The following is a 12,615-nucleotide window of genomic DNA, read 5'->3' as shown; positions in this document are numbered from 1 at the left end:
CAGGTCTATCCCTATGACCAGAAATTTATTTGCATAGATTTAGGCATCAAAGTTATATACCTAGTGCTGAAAATCAGTACTAAATGCCTAACTTTTTTTCTCCTCCTTAACCCTGTAGCTGACCACTTTTTATGTCCCTAAATACAGGCTCCTAGTGAAAATAGGCTCTTAAATTTAGGTGCTCAGTCTTTCTCAGTTTTCAAAGAGGCCCCATTTAGGTGCCTAACCCTTTGAAAATTGACCCATATATAAATAATTATTTTAGAAAATATGTAGATGACGTGGTATAGCAACTGAAGGGTAGGTAGGCATTGTTGGCCTCTTGATCTTGTTTGTGCTTACATGTTGAACTGAACATATTCCGTGGTGTTTCCCCATCTTTTTCTATAGGGGTTCAGTGTCACTAGAGTGAATTTGTAGGTCTAAAAAGGGATGATCAGGCTCATACCTAGGGAAATGAGGCAGCTTAAGCATTCCATGGCTCAGAGCAATGCAGGCCCAAAATATTTTATTATACACTCATTATATGTCCATTAACATTCAACTATATATACAATCTCTGTTCCAGCTATGAACAGTAATTTTTCATCAGCCTGCCCAAATAGCTAATCATCTCAGCCTCTTTCTGACCTCATTGAGTGAATTTTCCCCAATGTCAGCAAACTTGAGAGAAAATCCCTCACAAATAGGGCCTCTATATGTATGTGCTTCATTACATACGTTTGAAACTTCTAATCAATAACAAATGTTTCCATGGATTGAGAATGGCAAAAAAAGTCAATTCTAGTGAGAAATTTGTTGCAATATATACAGAGAAAAATGTTAATCCTTTAATATCTGCAGTTGGCTGTGGCCAGGACAGAGATTCTTGCAAGTTTTAAGCTGTTGGATCTGTAAATGTATTTCAGAAGTAACCAGAGACAAATAGATCAATTGAAGTGCAGCTTGAAACAAATGAAGTAATTAGTCCAAATGCAACTTCAAAATAATAAAACTGAAAGAGAGAATGAGAGGGAGGAAGATTTGTGGCACTTGACATGTTTTTAGTGAAATTAAAATCCCTGAACTATAATGTTAATTTTTACTACATTTTATATATTTGCCTAATTTAATTATAAAACTGGCATTTGAATTGTAAAGATGGTTTATGCAGTATGTCATTTTTCAGATAAATACATAAGGAAAATCAGATCTTGGTTCTGAAAATGTATATGTTTTACTGTGAAATAACCACATGGCCCCCTTGATCTCCATCCCTCCAACTCACCACTCTGTCCCCATCTCTTTGCTGACATCCACTACTGGGCTTGGTCTCCTCCCTGAATTCTACCCTCTGCTGATGTCATCACAGGGGCTGGCCCAGCAGCCCAAGAGGCCATGCTGGACACACCCACATGGCAGAAGAAAAAATGCAGACAGCCAGCAAAGGAGAGGAGAATGCTGAGGCCCACCAACCACCATGGGCTTCCTCCCCTCTCCTCCCCGTCTCCTTGCTACTGCTGCTGGTCTCCAGTCTCCTCTCTCAATCCCACCCCTCCCTTCTGATGTTATCGCAGGGGCAGGCTCAGCAGCCAGAGAGCCATATCGAAAGTGGGCCCTCACATTGGTGGGCCCAAAGCCAAATGATCATTCCAAAAGACCCTGCCCCTTTGTATGCCCCTTCATTGTGCTCCCCTGAGAGCACCTTACTCACTACCTTCCCCTGCCTAACATCCCCAGTGCTAGCCAATGAATGTTACCAGCTTCCTGTCCTACCACTGTGAGTATTATTATGTTGCTCCTGGATCTCTTCCCATCATACCACCAGTCCAGAACCCCTTTAGCTCTCTCCTCCTCTCTCCTCTACTATGTGTCTCACCCCTTACCTAACCAGAACCTCATGGCCAAGGTCATTATGCCCCCCACTATCCTCAGCATCCCCACAATTCTACTTGCCTATGTAGAGCACTCATCTACCTTCCTAAATTAGCCACAAGAGTGGCAACTCCCAGTCCCACCCAACTATTACTATTCAACACTAGATCATCCATAAGAAACTTGTCACACTACATGACCTACTTATGGATCATGCTGCTGATATGTGTCTGACAGAAACCTGGGCTCTCAACATGGATTCACCTCAGTTCCTACAATCTGCCCCCAAGGCTTTAGCTACACCTACTCCCTTTGCCATGTCAATGTGGTGAAGGGGTAATTCTCTTTAAGGACACCTTTGATCTCAGCCACACAAAGCCTGAACAGAATTTAATCCATTTTGCTCCATGTCAAACACTCACCACAAGTGGGGCCTCTTTCTACTATACCACCGACCACCATTCAAGCATGAAGCCCTCTAAGACCTCCTTATAGCCATGGCAGACATCACTCTTTAACACCCAAGAACTATTTTCCTCAGCAACTTCAATATCCAGATTGATCATCTACACTCTGTACTTGGAAAGGAATTCCTAGTCACCTTGGAATCCGTTGGCCTGATCATGTGACCCAACACATGAAGCAGGCCACACTCTCAACCTTATACCCATGCCTCATAACCTGCTCCCAGAGCTATGTCTCTCCCACTCCTTACCACTTTCCTGATCACCATTTAATCTGCCTAGAGATGCAGACACCGCTTATCACAAAAAAGGTTAATACTCTCACCACTAAGCAGATAAGGCCTTCAACTAACATGACTTCCAAACTCTTTCTTCTAACTTTACAAGAACTGGAATCCTACCAACCCATTCCACCTCCCAGCACCAGCCAAGGAACCTGCTTCACCATCACACTTGTAGACTGCTAGAACTCCAAATTTTCTAAAACTATAGACACTCTTGCTCCAAAGAAGATCACTGAAGAATCTAAATATGTACACCTTGGAAGAAAGGAGAAGTAGGGGTGATATGATACAGACTTTCAGATACTTGAAAGGTTTTAATGAATCCAAAGACAATGACAAACCTTTTCCATTGCAAAAAAATCAGCAGAACCAGGGGTCACGATTTAAAACTCCAGGGAGGAAGACTCAGAACCAACGTCAGGAAGTATTTCTTCACGGAGAGGGTGGTGGATGCCGTGGAACGCCCTTCCAGAGAAAGTGGTGAAGACCAAACTGTGAAGGATTTCAAAGGGGCGTGGGATAAATACTGTGGATCCATAAAGTCTAGAGGATGTGAATGAAGAGAAGGGCATGGGGGTGGCTTTGAGGGAATGATGGCTACTACCTGGAGATGAATATCCTTATTCAATAATGCGATTCCAACATTGTTCTATGCTTCAACGGCAAGAGGAAATGTGGAAAAAAGAATTTGCAACCACATAAAAGCAGGGGAGTAGCTTGCTTGTTACGGCGGTTTCTACCCCAAACCAAAAAATACCTGATACTTCACTTTCAATGCAAATCCAGCAACAACTCTCTGCTTCAACGGCAGGGGAGGAAGTCTGATATTTCACTTCAATGCAAGCCAGCATAGCTCTCTGCTTCAATGCAGGGGAGGAAGTTTGACACTTCACGCATATCCAGCATAGTCCTCTGCTTTCAACGGCAGGGGAGCAAGACTGGATACTTCACTTTCAATACATAGCCAGCCATGGCTCTCTGCTTCAACGACAGGGGAGAATGAAGAAGGTGGATCTATATTCAGGCAAATAATCAACAAGGACTGAATTAGACAGTCTGAATAAACAGATAAACATGGGTGTAGCTTGCTTATTGCGGTGGTTAATACCCCTAACTAAATTAAGCTGTTTCACTTAGATGCAGTTCCAACACTGCTCTCTACATTAATGGTGGGGGTGGAAGGGAAATAGAATAAAAAAAGGTTACTAAGAGCCAAGAGAAACAGATAAGTATGTGAGAGAAAAAAAAGTGCGAGAGCTTGCTGGACAGACTGGATGGGCCGTTTAGTCTTCTTCTGCCGTCATTTATATGTTTCTATCCATCTTAGAATGTAGTAAATGTGTCAGAAACCCCAAACCAAATGTCTGGTTCTCCTCAGAACTCAAAGAATTGAAACACATAGAGCAGAAATGGCAGAAGACAAGATATCTCCATGACAGTGAACTGCAGATGCCATCAGACAGCCTACCACAAAGACATAGCAGCAAAAATATCATATTTCACTCAAGCAAAAAACTTGCTCAGGTAACTCTTCCTTTCAGTCAATAAATTCGTAGGACTAACCGCTCCACTGCCACTATTTATTACTACTAAAGACTACTCAATAAATTAGTTTCTTCACAAACAAAATTACTCATATCAGAACAAAACTGGATGCCTCCATCAAGACTGCCCTTCTCCAGAGAGACACCCATCACTCTCTAACTCCCTCACAGATTTTCTCCCTTTAATGGAAGAAATCAACAACCTCCTGGGCAGCCTCAAATCTACTACGTGCCCAGAAGACTTGTATCCCTCCTAAATTGTCAAATAATTCAAAGCCTGATTAGTCCACCTCCTCCAGCATATCATTAATACCTCAATTTCCAAAGGTCATCTCCCAAAGACCCTAAAGAAAGCAATAGTGAAGTCCACATTAAAGAAACCCAGCTTGGATCCCAACAACCTGAGTAACTACAAACTGATCTTCAATCTCCCATTTTTCAGCAAGATTATTGAGAAAGTAATCCTGCATCAATCCAACAATTTCTTACACACAGCCAATCTCCTAGACTTCCTCCAATCAGGATTTAAAACACATCATAGCATGGAAACTGCACTAGTGAGCCTGGTTGATAACCTGAGGCACTGCCTAGAGGCCAATCTATACTCCTAGTGATCCTCGACATCTCTGCAGCATTCTATGCATTGACCATCAGATCTTCATCTCCTGTCTGATAGACAGGCATCTCAGGACTAGCACTCAAATAGCTTCAATCCTTCCTCCAAGACTGCACTCTGACTATCTCTCTGATGCAAGAATCCTCCCCTCCCCCCCCATTTGCAGTTTCTCAGGGATCCATCCTCTTCCCTACCCTTTTTAACATATATATGGCCCTGCTCTGCAAACTACTCAAGGACTCCAATATGCTCTACCACACACATGCCAATGCAGTACAGCTACTGTGCCTCCTATACCCAGATCCTGAGCGAGCAATCTCTGAATTCAGCTCTGGACTGGACAAAGTCTCAAATGGCTGCTCCACAACAAACTCAAATGGAACCCCCAAGAAAACAGAGGTCCTTTGAATTAGAAAACAGGAACCTAGGGTGACCCTAGAAGGGACATCCCTTCCTTTCTGCCTCCAGGTTAGAAGTTTGGGCTTTTTCCTGGACTCTGATCTCACACTGATGCCCAAATAATGTCTGTAACCAAATCCGTCTTCTACCAGTTCACTCAGTGTGCCACTTTTGCCTCTCTTTGATGGCCCTGCTTTTTCAACAGTGATCCAGACCTGTGTCATCTTCCACCTAGACTACTGCAATGTGTTATACATTGGGCTATCTAAGAAACGTGACTACTGCCAACAAGTCATTTGAAATGTAGTTACTCAAGCCATACCAAAGGCCAGAAAATTCAACCACATCATTTCCCTCCCTCAGAACTCTACACTGGCTTCTAATACAGTATCAGACCACTTACAAGATTCTGTTCCTTACATTCAAGGCCCTCAATAGTTTAGCACCCTTCTATCTGCTCAACTGCCTCACCCTCTACAGGTCCACTCATCCTTTGCGTTACTATCCCAAGCCTGCCTGGTTGTGCCAACCTCCAGAGAAATGAAACTCAGAAGAAATTTTACGGGCTCTGCCCCTTCCTTCTGGAACTTACTTCCATATGAAATCAGACATATCTAGATCTATTCACATTCAGAAATTTTTCAAAGACTTAGGCGTTTATAGTAGCCTTCGGCCTGCGGCCACCACTCAAACTCCTAAAGAAATCCCTGTTGCTTCACTCTCAGCCAAATCATCCATACCTGCAAGCTGACGGAAGCATCACCACACTACATTTCCCCAATGTCATTTCATCCTGGACTAATAAGCCTCAATATAGCTTTACATTGACCATCCCGTAATCCTACATTAATTTGAACCTCCTTCCAGAATAATTGATCTGTACACTGGAATAACACTAGTGATTATTTTAAATACTGTAAAATCTTTGTGGTATGATAAAAGCTTTTGTATGTTTTGCACTGTAATCCATATAGATCAATGTTGGATATTGCAGATTATAAATGTAACAAATAAATAAATATATATATTCTGAGCTCTCTGATAACCAGTTGCCTCTGATTAATTCCCCCATCACATATCTTGAATTGTATACTAATTCCTCCTATTCTCATCCATTCTGTTTAACTCTCCCTCTCACTTGCTTGAATTATATAGTATATCTTCCTATTTCTAAGCCCTGGTTTGACTTGTTTACTATAAGCTGCTATTCCTAAGTACACGTGTTGTAAAACATATCTTGCTATTTCTAAGCCCTTGCTTGACTTGTTTACTATAACCTGCTATTCCTAAATCCAATTATTGATTTGTATACTGTACACCTGTTCATACTCTATATCAATTTCTTTGTTTAATCTTTGCCTGTCGCATGCTTTGAACTCTTAACAGTGGAAGAGCATGATCATAAATAAATGATGATGATGATGATGATATAAAATTTGCCTGAGTAAGAACTTCCCTGCCAATTCCCATATAGTATGACTTTAACTTGATTTATAACATCCAGTCTTTTAATGTAAAACTAAATATTCTTGATTTTTATTTAGTTCATTTTAAAAAAAATGTTGTAAGAAACTGTGAAAGAAAGAGTGGAAATAGTTCAATAATCAATAATTCTGTTATCATACTACTTTAGCAGAAAGGAATCTGGAATTAGAATTGTCCTCGTCTTGGTTGTCTATTTAAAACTGTAAGAAAAAAGCATAGGTAAATGCATTAAAAAAATTACAATGTTTTATGAGTTTAGCTTTTTAATCTCACAGATAAATGTGGGTTTTATTTGTGGTGTACAAGTGCATGACAACTGAACTGTAAAAATAATTATGCTTAAGATGCTACTGATTTAATTTGCTTTTATTTCATCTTAATCATTTCCAGAACACCAAGATTAAATTAGCATGCAATTTTCAGCCACACATGAAAGAGTTTTTCATTTTGAGGAAATCAAAGTGCCTTGTAAAATAATAGCCATGCTTTTTTTCTCTCTCAATATGTAACCCCTGTTGGGGACACAAACAAAACGTCTGTGGGCCGCAGTGCATGCACAGGACGTCATAATGGAGGGGAGGGTGCCTCCTCCTTCCCCCTTGCCTCGCTACTGTCATTACTTCTGGGGACGTGGGGGGGGGGGGTGCTTTCCTGCCTTTGTGTGCCTCCCACCCAGCATGAAGGCCCTGGAAAGTGAAGAGGGAGAAGAGAAGAAGAGCAAGGGGCAGCAAGAGGGGTGGAATAAGGAGGTGATAAGAGGCTGGGACAGACGGGGGGGGGGGGGTGACCCCTGCAGTGGGACAGCGGCACAGGCGATGCTGGTGATGCGGTGGGGGGGGGGATCAAGCACAGCAGGCTGGCCACAGGGTAGGGTTAAGCCACCCCCAGGATGTTGCAGTGGGGGAGCATGCACTGCTCCCCCACTGCAACATGCACTGCGGCCCACAGATGTGGCCCAAAGCTTAGCTTGTTCCATGGTGGGTCACTATGGCTTGGGGTTCAGCTGGCCTATGGCGGGCCCAGGTGGCAACAGTGATTGCTTGGGATTGGCTCGAGTACCGCTTGACACTGATTTATTGTTGTAACATAATAAAGTTGTGGCCCTGTTTTCCCCACTTAAATTGTATTGACTTGTTGTTGCAGTGTATGTATGTTGGGGGTAAATGGTTGGGGCAGGGAGGGGAGCACCCGATGCCTGTGTTATGAGTCCTGATGCTGAGGGGTGGTGGGGAGGTTCCTGTCCTGGCACCATCTCTGTGGGATCATAACATTTTGGTCAGGTGAGCGTTAGAAAGGATCTGGCTCAGACAGCAATGGGATGTACCATTCTGCAGGAAAGGGAAAAGGAAAACAAAATTGTATCCCCTCTTTGACCATCTACACTGTTTCTCCCACGCTGAAACTTCAACAGTCCTCCTTAGACCTTCTTCAGAATGCCTCTTCTTGCAAACCCACACCCTGGGATTCACAAAGGCAGTCTCACAAAATGTTGTGTAGTTCCAACAGGTTAAACTTTATTTTATCTTTTGGGAGACAAGGGGCAGTAAAAATCAACAGTGATCACAAATGCAACAAAATGAATTACAGGGTCTTAATACAGAACAATCTAACAGACAGCTTTGGGTAAAAATCCCAACTTCCTATAGCAGCTCAAATATTAAAACGTTAAACAGTTTCAGTAATCAAATGGAAGAAAAACAATCTCTGCCTTGCCCTCATATTAACACAAGGTAATACTCACTAGTAGCCCTGCATCTATTAGCATAAAAAGGTCCTCCTTGCATAGACTGATTGGTAGGATGCTGATTGCCTCCTCCTGTCAATAGAAATTGAATAGTAGTCTGATGCTCCTTAATCTGTGCTACAGTCTCTTATTTTCTCCAAACAAATTGTCTCCTATGCAAGGGACATCAGCAAGTCAGTCATGAAAGTCTCCTTTCATACTACTGGCATATAACTAGGCCAGCATACGGGACCCAATGGCAGCTGTGGAAGCCTATGGGACCCAATGGTAGCTGTGGAAGTCCTTTTTTGCAGTGTCAAAATAGTTCATAGTTAGAGTGGACTAAATTTGCATTCTCTGAAGTCTTTAGCTAGCTTACCAACTTCTGCCTGCTCAGCGTCTAAAGATTCTGTGAGAAGTTTCATCTTCTTAATCATCCATATCAGTGTTCCACAACATATAGCTTGTGATTTTATATAATCATGTTTTTTTCTTAATTTTATGTTTTTATAAATGTTTGGTATTTTATTGTTCATTTGTATTGTTCTTATCCATTTTATTGTGTATGTTTGAAATGTAAGCCACTACGGGCTTAATAAATACCAATAAATAAATAAATAAATAGCATGGAGCTTTAGAAAACTTTCTTTTCAAACGTATCTAGCAACTTTGGGTCCTTACCCAGAGGAGTTTTGGAAATCTCTCTAGTTTTCTTGGATCTCTTGATAGCTAAGTCCACCACTACGAAATGATGAGAAAACTGTACTACACCAAAACCAAGGGCTTGCTGCACCCTATACTTTAGATTGTTTCCTGGCTACGGGCAGGCAAGTGGTGGGGCTTTGTCACATCCTGGACTGGAGATCTTGGAGCAATCTGTATACAGGAATTGCTGCTGAGTCCACTGGGGGGTTACAGGAGCTGCAGGTGGTCAAAAATCACTGTTCTAGAATCTTCTTCTTTCCTGACATTGTTTATTTATTTATTTATTTAAAAGTGTTTGTATACCGTCTTTACAAACAGTGTTTAATCAAAACGGTTTACATAACTAAATAAAAAACAAATGTAAATAAAGATTTAAATTTAAAAGAACATAAAGATTATCAAATTATAAAAGCTCAAAATTACAAAAATATATAATAAAAATAAAAATCTAAAACAATGAATAGTTTACATAAAAAATAAATCAATATATAATAATGTTGTGCCCTGTGTGATGGAGAAGTAGTTATGTTATTTAGTGTGTGATATATGGAAAGCAGATTGAAATAAATGTGTTTTTAGGGATTTTTTGAAGTGTTTGGAGTTGGATATGGATCTTAAAGAGTCTGGTAATGCGTTCCATAAGATTGGTCCAATGACAGAGAATGATCTTTTTCTGGTGATGTCAAGACGGGCCTATCGTGGTGATGGGATGTCTAAGAGGTTTTTGTCCAGTGATCTTAGATGTCTGGTGGGTTTGTAAATCCGGAGAATGGAACATAAGGTAATTGAATTAGGAGTGTAGATGAGAGAGTGTATAAGGACAGGATCTTGAATTGTATTCTGTATTTAATTGGTAACCAATATAATGATTGAAGTATCGGAGTGATGTGATTTTTTATGGAAGAGTTTGTTTATTGCCTTTGTCAAGTCGTCTAGCAACATAGGATAGAAGAGGTCCTTAAGTGGCAAGAAATATTGCAGTAATTCCGGCAAGTAGTCTGATGGAATTGCTGTTAAACCTTCTTCTGATCCAGGTAGTAGGGAACACTGATCTATGACCCTAATGATGAAGATGGTGACTAGGGCAGAGACCTCTGTTGCCTCAGAGGGGACATGTCCAAGAGTAATGCTGACCTAGCCAAAGCTACCTCATTTTCCCCAACTCAAGTTGGGACTCCCAAGGCTTGCCCAACTGTTGAGGGTTAGCCACTATGGCTGGCATCACTTGCTTAGTGTTGCATATTTTGCGTAGAGTTGTTGGGAACCTCCCATCTGTGGGAACACTTCACTCTTTTTGGATAGGAGAGAATCCAAAGCACCTCTCCTATCCTTAGGAGTCAAAGAAATTCTTCACCAACTAAGCAAGCTGGGTCCATTGGCTGCTGTACTCTCTGGGCCAGAATTGGAGAAGAGACATCCTCTTCAGATACCCAAATAGGCTCTTCCTCTGCTTGTTGGAGTAGAGCTGAAGTTCTTAGCTCCAATGACAGAAAGGGTTCCGAGGCACTCTCCACAAACCTAATTGGTTCCATTGCTGGATCTCTAGTGCCTTCGCCAACAAAATCTTATCTGGCATCTTCTTCATTGACTACTACTACTTAACTACTACTACATAGCACTTCTATAGTGCTACTCGACATATGGAGCACTATACAAAAAACATTTAAGAGCCAGTTCTTGCTCAATAGAGCTTAAAACCTAATCAAGACAAACATACAGCACAAAAGAAACTCAGACTTTAATTTATTAAGACAGGTTAAAAATTAATGAGCCTGTAAGTGGGACAATCAGGGGTTAACATTTAAAAACAGTCTAAAAAAAGATGGGTTTTTAGAAGGCATTTAAATAAGGCAACAGAAAGAGTATGATGCACCAGCTCAGGAAGTCCATTCCAAATATATGGTGCAACCAGGCAGAAAACACAGAGTTGAGAATTGGCAGTAGAAGAGAAGGGCATAGATAGGAGTGACTTGCCTCATGAACAGAGTGCATGAGAAGGGATATAGAGAGGAGAGGTAGTGAGGAGCTGCAGAATGAAGGCTCTTGTGGATCAGTAAGAGGAGTTTGAATTGTGGGAACAAATAGGAAGCCAATATACTGACTTGAAAAGAGGGGTTATATGGATATAGCGACTTTGGTGAAAGATAAGTCATGCAGATGAATTTTGGATAGATTGTAGTGGAGAGATCTGTGAAGAACAGGTTGAAATGGTCTAAGCGAGTGGAGATGAGAGAGTGGAATGAGAGAGTGAATAAGGGTTCTGGTAGTGTGTTCAGAAAGGAAGGGATGGATTTTTGTTTATTTATATTCTGCTTTTTCAAGCACTTCAAAGCAGGTACTATTGGTGATGTTATAGAGAAAGAAATGGCACAATTTAGCAGTGTTTTGGATATATGTAGAGAATGAGCAAGAGGAGTCAAAGATGATGCCAATATTACAGACTGAGAGACTGGGAGGATTGCAGTGTTATCCATAGAAATAGAGAAAGGAGGAAGGGGCAGGCTTTTAGGGAAAATGTGTGATAAATGCTGTTTTTCGCACAGTGTATCCTTATTGCAGCTTAATAAACCCTCTGGGATGAAGGAGAGAAATTGAGATAGTGCATGTGACTGCAGGAGTTAAAGAACTTAAAGAGAGAGTGACTGCTGGGAATAATAGTGAATTGGGAGAGACTACTAGGCATGGGGGGATTAAAAGAGAGAGTCTGACTGATGGGCACAGGGGGATTGAAAAGAGAGAGTGACTGCTGAGGTTAAAACATTGAAATTGTTGGCTCGGTGTGCTGTGGCGGTCAAAAAAGCAAATAGAATGTTAGGAATTATTAGGAAGGGAACAGCAAATAAAACGGAAGATGTTATAATGCATCTGTATTGCTCAATAGTTAGTCCACACCTTGAATACTGTGTGCAATTCTGGTCACCACATCTCAAAAAATATACAGTTGCACTGGAGAAAATGCAGAGCAGGGCAACCAAAATGATAAGGGGCATGGAACGGCTCCCCTATGAGGAAAGGCTAAAGAACTTAGGGCTGTTCCATTTGGAGAAGAGACAGCTGAGAAGAGATATGATAGAGTTCTACAAAATCATGAAAGGACTTGAACAGGTTAATGTAAACAAAATCATGAAAGGACTTGAACAGGTTAATGTAAACCAGTTATTTACTCTCTCAGATAATATAAGGACTAGGGGGCACTTCAGGAAGTTATACCCTTTCTTGGGACTGCTGCATAACACAAAAAGGTGATCTGACATGCAGAAATTATTTGTGAGCTCCACCAACTGATTAACGTGAAAGGAGGGCACCACCTTGGGCAAGAAAGAAGACAGCCTGCAAGGAAATCCCTTCGTCCGAGATTCTCGAAAAGGGCTCCCTGCAGGAAAGAGCTTGAAGTTTGGAAATTCTGAGCGCCGAACAGATAGCCACCAAAAAGACCATTTTCAAAGTGAGATCCTTTATAGTCGCACGCCACAGAGGCTCGAAGGGGGGCACATAGAGGCTCTGCAAGACCACATTAAGGATCCAAGACAGGCACAGCTGT

Source organism: Rhinatrema bivittatum, chromosome 3, assembly GCF_901001135.1.
Source record: "Rhinatrema bivittatum chromosome 3, aRhiBiv1.1, whole genome shotgun sequence".
NCBI classification, from domain to species: Eukaryota; Metazoa; Chordata; class Amphibia; order Gymnophiona; family Rhinatrematidae; genus Rhinatrema; species Rhinatrema bivittatum.
Note: the sequence above shows the minus strand (reverse complement) of the source record.